The sequence below is a fragment of the Pongo abelii genome, chromosome 9, assembly GCF_028885655.2.
Source record: "Pongo abelii isolate AG06213 chromosome 9, NHGRI_mPonAbe1-v2.0_pri, whole genome shotgun sequence".
Taxonomy (NCBI): Eukaryota; Metazoa; Chordata; class Mammalia; order Primates; family Hominidae; genus Pongo; species Pongo abelii.
This window is the reverse complement of record NC_071994.2, coordinates 112,902,556-112,912,794: the sequence shown is the minus strand read 5'-3', so window position 1 is coordinate 112,912,794 and position 10,239 is coordinate 112,902,556. Positions and strand designations below refer to the sequence as shown.

General features: G+C 39.9%; 1 long non-coding RNA gene across 1 annotated transcript in view; it reads left to right on the top strand.

Annotated features, from left to right (window-relative positions):
• The first annotated feature begins 1,398 nt into the window (after nt 1–1,398).
• Nucleotides 1,399–10,239, top strand: part of LOC134759427 (uncharacterized) — a 400,963-nt gene continuing 392,122 nt past the window's right edge. Inside the window, exon 1 of the long non-coding RNA XR_010135547.1 lies at nt 1,399–1,480. This is a non-coding gene — a long non-coding RNA (uncharacterized LOC134759427). The remainder of the gene's footprint in view (nt 1,481–10,239) is intronic.

The following is a 10,239-nucleotide window of genomic DNA, read 5'->3' as shown; positions in this document are numbered from 1 at the left end:
GTCCCTGAAAGATAACCTGTAAGCCCTTGAATATCCTGCCTAATAAGAGTGCCTTTGTCTACCTGAGATCTTGGGCCACATAATAGTGTGTTTATGTTATCAGTGTGATTTATGACGAATACCTTTATGTTTATAACAATAGTTTATGTTAACAATGTGATTTACCATGAATGCTGGCGTTTGTTTCCCTGGGTTCCTGAGTGATATGGTTTGGCTCTGTGTCCCCACCCAAATCTCATGTTGAATTGTAACCCTGAGTGTTGGACGTGGGGCCTGGTGGGAGGTGATTGGATCATGGGGGTGGTTTCTATTAGTTTATCACTATGCCTTGAGTGTTTCCTCGTGATAGAGTTGATAGAGTTCTCATGAGATCTGGTCATTTGAAAGTATGTATCACCTTCCCCTTTGCTCGCTCTCTCTCTCTTCCTCCTGCTCCGGCCATGTAGGATGTGCTGGCCTCTCCTTCACTTTCTGCCATGATTGTAAGTTTCCTGAAGCCTTCTCAGCCATGCTTCCTGTACAGCCTGCAGAACCATGAGCCAATTAAACCACTTTTCTTTATAAATTACCCAGTCTCAGGTAGTCCTTATGGCAGTGTGAGAACGGACTAATACACTGAGCCAGGCTGACCTCTGGGGGTGCTGGAGACTGAGTTGTTAAGGTCAGACTGTGGGAACTCCATACCTATGTGACTGGTTCCAAATAAAAACCCCCATCACCAAGGCGTAGGTGAGCTTCCCCAGCTAGCAATATTTCGTATGTGTTCTTACATACCATTTCTGAAAGAATTAAGTGCTATCTGATGACTCCACTAGAAGCCACCTGGAAACTCATGTCTTGCTTCTCCTGGGATCTGTCCTATGTGTCTTTTGCCTTTGCTGATTTTTATCTGTATTATTTCACTGCAATAAACCATAAACATGAGTATAACAGTTTTTCTGAGTTCTGTGAGTGTTTATAACAAATCATTCAACCTGAGGGTGGTCTTAGGCCAAGCCAGGATGGCCTAGGATTTGACAGAGAACGTTCAGATACGTATTAATTTTTACATAAACAGTCAGTATGCATAGTTTACTAGTAATACAGCTGAAGGTTATTTGGAAGTTAATGTCCACTCTAGGAAAGAATAACAGCATATCTGCAAAATATTGGCCTAAAATAGTACTTTTAACCCAAGGTAATTGATATGGTTAGGCTTTGTGTCCCCACCTAAATCTCATCTTGAATTATAATTCCCATAATCCCTGCGTGTCAAACGAGAGACCAGGTGGAGGTAATTGATTCTTGGGGGTGGTTTCCCTTATGCTATTCTTGTGATAATGAGTGAGTTCTTATGAGATCTGCTGGCTTTATAAGGGACTTTTCCCCCCTTTACTCAGCATTTTTCCTTCCCGCTGCCTTGTGAAGAAGGTGCTTTGCTTTCCCTTTGCCTTCCGTCGTGATCGTAAGTTTGCTGAGGCCTCCCCAGCCATGCTGACCTGTGAGTCAAACCTCTTTCCTTTATAAATTACCCAGTCTCGGGCAGTTCTTTATAGCAGTATGAAAATGAACCAACACAGTAATTATTTGCTTAGTTGATAAACCACTGCCTTTTCTGTTCAATAAAAATAAGTTAATGGAGACTCGTTCTAGGTTACAAAGCAGTAGATTTGTGAAATACAAATAAACCAGGTTTGTGAAAGTGCAAATGTAAATTTTGAATTGAAGAAAGAAACACAAATGACTTTTATGAATTTATTTAAATGCACTTTATTGTTGGCTTAAACATTTCCCTCCTTTACTGGAGAATGTCTCAAGTGCCCATTTGTATATAGATGGGCTTACTTGCAGAGAATACTTTTGCTGTTTGAAACTTGAACTATTTGTTCATATTAAATAAGGTAATGTTAAATTGCATTGCTATCTGTAAAGTGTTATATAAAAGCATTACTAGTCATTCTAATGGGCAGTGAAGCATGGTGGACAGCTTTTTATGCATCATAATTTTTCTATTCTAAGAATATCTTTTTGGAATAGAGGTGTCATACCCTGGGGTTTGACTGGATGTGGTCTGGTTGACAAGAGCAGGTTGGAGCAGACAGGAAGGGTCGAGGTTGCAAAAATACCTGTTGAAGAAGGTGGGAAGCCACAGAAGTAGGGAAAATAACAGGAAATATTGTGGCAAATAGAACACGTAATCAATGGGCATGGCAACTGAGTAATGGGTATCTGGAAATACATAGACTATGGGAACAGGAAGTATAGGAACATGCAGCATGACAGAGTTTATGTGGAGTCACACAGACATGGATTTGAATTCCTGCTTTATCAAGGGTATATGGTTTGTGGGTAAATAAGAGTTTCTAAGCCTTAATTTTCTTAAATATAAAATACGATAATAGAAACTACTTGAAGGAATTATTGCTTAGACAAATTTCAACATACGTGAGGCATTAACATAGTGCCTAGAAAAATAGTGCTTATTAGCTATTAGTTTATATATAAATTTAGGACTGCTGGGGGAGTGGTGGTTCTTTTCAAATCAGAATCCATTGATTTCATCTTTGTGGAGAGGGCTGCTTCTGGGCTTAGGAACCAGTGAGATCCTCAGAGGGAGAAGGAGGAAGGGAGCTCATCCATACCTGTCGGCTACCCCTTCCACCTGTTACCATTTGAAGGATGATTGCATATATTCTTGGGTGAAAGAGACACATTTGCTTTTTATCTTGCTGCTGTGGGAGGTAAGTCTTCTCTCAGCAGCTGCCAACACCTCACTATTGCCCCATGGGTGAGTTTGCCAGAAGGTGCTTCAAGACTTTGCTGAGCTCCATCCAAGCATCAGTTTCTTTCTCATTAGCCTGGTGTACTTTTATAGCACCTGAAGCACAGGTGGCGGTTGGGGGGCAGTTCTTGACATGCAGATAAGTGGAGATGGTGTGTAAGGCAAAGCCTCAGCATAGACATTTTAGTGGAACACAACAGAGCTAAAACATACCCTATTAGATCGTGTCAGAGGTAATGAGACATTTACAGCATTTGAAGTTCTCTTCCAATGTATTTGAACACTTCGTTTGACTTGGAATGATCTTAATTGTTCTTCACACTTGGTTAAAACAGACCCAATCATTTGCAAAAGACACATGGGCCATAAAATGTATTAAGCAAGCCCAAGAAAGCCTCACCAGGAAATACAAAGCATTTACATTTGTTTTTTATTCTCAGAAGTTGGTAAGAGCAGCCCCTGTAACTAATGAAGGAGTTGACACTGAGTCAGTGTACCTCAGGCAGCTAAGTGGGCAGCTCCAAGGCCACACAGTTCATCGTTACCATGGGTGCACCTTACTATAGTAACAATGAACAGCAGAGATGGGGCCTCATGCTGAGGAAAAGAACTCAGAGAGGTGGAACAGATGGCCTGTTGTCTGTTTCTACTTTGGGCATGACAGATGAGCAATGGATCCAATTATATCACTGGAAGGGGAGAACCATCTGAGACATTTGTGATCTGTAGGGCTGGCTGTGGAGCTATAGAGCAGCACCAGGTGCATTCAGGCAGTACCTGCTCAGGAGTAGCTATGGTAACTGTAGACATGCTCCAAGAAGTCATAACCTGGACCACACATTGCTTGGGAAAGGAAGTGTGAGGATGGGAGGGGCTACTACCAATCTCAGCAGATGGTTCCTGCAGTCTGTGCAGGCAATGTGGATATAGACACTTTACCTTCATCACAAAATACTGAATTAAAAAAAGACCAACTTTTCTTTATCCCTTTGTCGAAGAAAGATTAAGTGTTCACTTGTTGATCTCACTTAGTTCAGCCACTCTGTGTTTCCCGTGAATGCTGAGAAGAGAGATGATTATTTCACATAAAAGTAAATGATCAGCATATGTCCTAATAGAACTTTCTCTAAAGTTGGTTTTATAATACATTATAACTCAAATATTCCTTATCAAATAAATTTGGGCAATCCAAAATTAAACGAGTCTCTTCACTAAAGGACTTCACAGTCTATGTTATGAATTATAAATATCCAAATACAACATATAAAATATGGTATTCCCAAATCTTATTTGACTAAGGAGTGCTTTTTATTTAGAGTATTTGGCTGAGGAAGGAGTAAGGGTATATTTTAGACTAGTGTTTTGCAGAAATATTTTTGAAAAAGGCTACTCTGGAGCCTATTGGGAATAATTTGGATGGAGAGCTGGTGACAAAAATCAAACAGTTTAGGACAGTAAAAAGTGCTGGAATTTAACTGCTCTATTTAAGACCATGAAAACTTCTTTACTTGCACTTTATCCATGTGTGAAAATGAGGACAATACCCCAGTTTTGAATTTTGTCATCAAACCTCCATACTTTTGGCCATATACAAAGCAGTGGGAATGCTAGATCATATGGTAGTTCTATTTTTGATTTTTTGAAGGACCACCATACTGTTTTCCACAATGGCTGTACTAATCTACATTCCTACCAGCAATGTGTAAGGTTTCCCTTTTCTCTACATCCTCACCAACACTTGCTACTTTTGATTTTTTGAGAGTAGGCATTCTGATTGGAGTGAGGTGATATCTTATTGTAGCTTTGATTTGCAGTTCCCTGATGAAATCAGTATGTCAAAGATATATCTGCACTCCTATGTTTATTGCAGCCCTATTCATAATACACAAAATATGAAATAAACCTAAGTGCCTATCAGCAGATGAATGGGTAAATAAAATGTATGTATACGTAATGGAATACTACCTGGCCACAAAATAATAAAATCCTGTCATTTGCAGTAAAATGAATGAACCTGGAGGACATCAAGTGAAATAAGCCAGACATAGAAAGAGAAACACTGTATGATATTGCTCATGTGTGGAATCTAAATTGTTTCATAGAAGTAGAGAATAGAATAGTAGTTAACAGAGGATGGGAATGGTAGGTGAGGGAGGGATGGTAAGGTTAGTCAATTGGTACAAAGTTACAGTTAGGTAAGTTCTGGTGGTCTACTGCATAGTAGGATGACTAGAGTTAACAGTAATGTATTACATATTTCAAAATAGAGGAGTATTCTCATCACAAAGAAATGATAAAAATTTAAGGTGACAAACTTGGTAATTTCTCCGATTTGATCATTATGCAACTTATACCTGTATTAAAACATCATGTTGTACTCCATAAATATATGTAATTATTACTATTATGTGTCAATCATAAATTTTAAAAAAGGTCTCCATGCATGTGGCCAGTATTGCTGGAGGTTACCCTGTCTTTCTTTTTTTTGAGTTTGTTTTAATTCTCATAGGTTTTTGGGGAACACGTGGTATTTAATTATATGAGTAAGTTCTTTAATGATGATTTGTGAGATTTTGATGCACCCATCACCCAAGTAGTATACACCAAACTCAATTTGTAATCTTCTGTCCCTCACCCCTTTTCCCCCCGGAGTCTCCAAAGTCCATTGTATCATTCTTATGCCTTTGCATCCTCATAGCTTAGCTCCCACTTAGGAGTGAGAACATAGGATGTTTGGTTTTCTATTCTTGAGTTACTTCACTTAGAATAATAGTCTCCAATCCCATCTAGGAAAGGCATCCCTGTCTTTCTTAATGTTTCCATTCAGTCCTTCAAGTTATGATAATAAAATATAAGCTGATTCATGGAAGAGTTTTCCAAATAGGAGGTAGTAAATGAAAATAAAACTTACTAATGATTGACATATATGACTTTGTATTTAAGAAGGTATAAATTCCAAAGGCCATGACATTCTCAAAAACTTTGTTGAAGAACACAGTAACCTAAGAAGTGGTGTCTATGCTTTGTACAATGACATAGTTATATTCATCCCCCAGTAATCTTTTGCAGTGGTAGCATAGCACATTTCCAATCAGAGATGTGATAAAGAAGTTCTGCCTCAGAAAGCATATCCTGAATAATGTAGGATTAATGGCTATATAATTCCCCTATGTATGCAAGGTAAATACACCCAATTACATATGTTTTCAGGCCACTAATAATCAAATCAGCCTAGAAATTCTCTGCTTTGTATTCTTGTGGCACCAAATTGATAGCAGACCTCTAGCTCAATATTAATCTTCTTAGAAAATCTTTGCCAATAATGAAAATTACAATGGAGCCTTCAGTGCAGCAAGCTCATAACAGAAAATACTGCAACTGGGCTTGGTGAGCAGGGTCTAGAGAGGAACATGCTCACTCCAAGGCTGCTGGTATTAAACATATTCAAGTGTATTACAGGTGAGCAGGGAGTTTCTGCATCTGCCAATCTCATCGCAGTCTCAGGCCTTTAGTGCTTGCACCCTCAGCACGAGGGAGAGCTGTAGAGGCTCAGCTGGCAGATGAATGGGCATGGTCAGGAGGAGAGAGGGGATGCCGCTCAGAGGCACAAGCTGGTCTGATCTTGTGGGAGATCCAGGCCCTGCTCCAAGCTCTGTGTCCAGCTCAGAGCTGCAGTCCCTATCTTTCACGCTGCACCTTGTAAATCACAGGCTTGAACAGCCTTGAGGCCACTGGGTGTGCTAATGTGCTCTCGTATATTGCACTGAGAGCTGCCCACTCAGATGACCCCCATGAATCTTGTTACTTAGAGTGAGTGCTCTGGAGAAATAAGTCTTATATTTGGAAAGAAAAATAAATCATCCAAATTAGGTGGGAAGATTCTGGTCTGATGCAGTAAAAGCGTGATTGAAGGGGAAAGAAGAGGTAAGAGGGGGGTGTGGGGAAGAATATTCACGTAGACATGTGATCCTATGGTTGTAAGCAAGAACTCAAGCTTTATATCCCTTTGTTTAGTGCTGTAAATAATAAAGGCTTGATATAATAGTATAATAACAGAGATTATCATAATAGCTACCACTTATTGAGTGCATATAATATGGCAGACGCTGTGCTAAGGCTCTCATGGGCTTTAGTTCACTTAATTGTCAAAATAAATAGATGCTATTATAATCCTCATTTTATTTATTTGGAAACAAAGCCTCAGAGAGGTTAAGTAACTCACTCAAGGTCACACAGCTAGTTAGCAGTAGAGCTTGATCTTCTAAGTCCAAAGATGAGAGCTGTTTACTGTTGATGAGTCATACTATTTGGGGTGAGAAGGTAAAATAGGTTTTAATGAACAGATAACATGTATCTTATGGTCATGGAACTTATGGCCAGGAAAGGAAGTAGACAAAGCATTTCAAATGGTTAATTCAATGTTTGCAAGAGTAAGTAGGGCTGGAAAGGAGCAGCACGGAGGGCTGTTGGGACATTTCACAGAGGTCCCTGACCAAACCCATCCTCCAACCCCTGTATCACTCTGCTTCTGCACACAGCTGTAGGGACCAGCCTACACACTCCCACACAAGTATAATTAGGAATTTCAGGTTCATCCCTTTTATCCCACAGCAGATTTTAGAGTTTACACTGATTCTGTGTTCTAAAAGAAGAAAATGTAATATCACTGTGAATGTTATCATCTTTTGTTGCTTTAATTGCCTATAGCATAAAAAGCATATCTTTTTAACTGATTTCTATACTTGACTTCTATGCCATTTGGAGCTTCTTAGATGTGGCAGGAGGACAGAGGAACATCTAAAATTCTGGTTCTCGGTTTTTTAAACTGACTGACCGTGACTTACTCCTTTGAGAAGAGTTGGAGGCAGAGGTGGGAGGGCAGATCCCAGTGCCATTGTTTACTTGGGTTCTGGTGAGGTCGAGTCTCACGGGCTAGATTTGACTAGGGAAATTGTGCAATCAACTTGGTGTTTTTTTTTCACTCCAGGTCTGTTTCAGGGATTCTTCCAAAGAGAATGATGCTGGCACATTTAACCTCTCAGTTAAACCCTGTCATTCTGCACTTGCCTGTCCTGGCACTGTTGTAGATTAGATTCTCTACAAACAGGCTCTGGGACAAAGTGCTCTTTGGGAAGCACCCAAGGGAGGGAGAAAATGGGATCTGGAAGGGGTAAGAGCCCAGCAAAGCTGTAGAATCAGTCAAATTGAGCCCTGGCCTTATCCCTGATGCTTCTGGGTTGTGTTCTCTCACCTTAAAGCAAAGGGGTCAGGCTTTGATACCACCAAATTAGTCCCCTCACCCTGAGGGAGGAGGATCTTTCAGAGGTCTCCAGAAGTCAGAGTTGGGGTGGGTACAACGGCAGCAAATGAAGATCTGGAAGGAGCACCTACTCCAGATTCACACGGTGAGGGGAAACTCACACCATCCCTTCATGAATCCCAGACGCTTTAATGGGGATGTGGAGGGTCTTAGCACAAAACAACATCACATGTTTCTACCTCCATAGTGGTGGCAGCCCAGCATGTAGAGCACAGGGAACTCAGATTCCCACAGCAGAGGTCTCTCCAGATCCCATGTTTCCTGTGTTCAGATGGGGAGATAGTGGTCCTGGCAGTGGAAGTGCCTCTCAGTGACCACCCTTGGAGCACAGACCTCTTTTGAAGGGTCCCCCCTTCAGGACAGAACATCCTTTTGTATAGATCGTGGGATAAGTGACCCTCTAGCCCTTAGAGACAAAGTCCCCATGTGGGCCCAGAGAGAGGCAGCCACTTTTACACATTTTAAACTCCCTCTCACCACCAATAAAACCAAGCCTCTTCCTGCCTCTGCATGTTCCAACAGCAAGTGCAACACTACAGGAGACTTATAATTTATTAACTTTTCTGTACTCAAATATTTAATTTCTGCCAATGTATAATTTAGATATGTACTTCCAGATAATTTTTTTATGAATCCCAGGCCTCCCAGAATGACCGCCCTAAACCGATCACATAGTGAAGTATTGTAAAGTCTCTTCTCCAGAGCAAATGAGCCTTTACAAGGAAAATTATCTCTGTAATGATCAGGGATGTTGAGCTTTTTTTCATATGATTGTTGGCCGCATGTATGCCTTCTTTTGAGAAGTGTCTGTTCATGTCCTTTGGCCACTTTTTAATAGGGTTGTTTTGTTCCTTGGAAATTTTTGCACACTGGATTTTCAAAACACAGTATAAGAAAAGGGAAAATATGTAAAACATCTCATTATAATATTTTTATTGACTCTATGTTAACATGATAATATTCAGGAGTATTGGGGTTAAATAAAATGTTATTTAAAAAAAAAAGATTTCTCTACCAAGGCCTGAGAGGCATGGACCAAAGAAGGAGAACAGGAGCGCTTCCTTCGAAATACAGAACCTATTCTGTATTTTTGCCATAAAATGTCAGGTTCCCTTCTGGAAGGTTGTTGTTATTTTTCCCTTGTCGTCTGTATCTTCCAGAATCCTGGATGAGATGATTCTCCTGCCAATGTGTGGAATAACTAAGAACATCATTCTGCATTGAAGAACCTCTTCTGTTTTCATGGGGCAGTGTCCAGTTAGTTTCATATTTATTTCTGATGGCTATAATCAGTTGGTTGTTTCAACTCAGAAGTTATAGTGAATAAATGAGACTGAATTGCTAAAACAGAGAACTGAATTTAGCCTTCATTTGGATGCTGCCACTTTAAATTTATATATATCTTAATTCAATCACAGATTTTTTTTTTTTTCACAAAAGATGTACATTAAGAGGTCTGATATACAGATTTGTGAGTTGTTTTCCCATGTTGGAAAACTTACCTCATGTTGTGCCTTTAGCCATGACACACACAGTTTCTATTATATGTGTTATTTGGCTGCTGTTCTTCAATTAGAATGATTAACTGAATTATATGGGGTTTTGTGGGGCAGATGAAGACAGTTCGTGTAACGAAGTTAATGCCCACAAAGAAGAAGGGTTTTTGCATCTGAATATAGGCCTGCATGAGCCTTCCCATGTGGCATGTCAGTTCGGGGTTTTTCTTCAGGGTAGGGACAACCACCTGATGGGATGTATTCCCCCATAGCATCCAGGAGCCATAGGAATAGAGATACATACATACAGTTCTTAGTTTAGACTCCTAGTGAAAACAGATGTCAGTGACCAGTAAGACAACTCCCAAAATATACTGACCAAAGAAATAACATTTGATTCAAGTAAAGTGGAAATCAATATCAACTCCAAGAAACTATAAATCTTGATATTTCATACAAGTGCATATGTTTATTATCACTCATTCAAACAGATGAGACAGAATAATGTCTAATGCACCCTGGAAATCACCCAGGTTTCTACGTGCCTATAACAAACAATGATTTATGCCAGGATAGTAAGAAAAAGGCTGATTTAATTACTTTTGTCACCACGGTTTCTCCATTGAAGAAGGGTAAGTCAGGAAACAGGCTGTAGGATACTT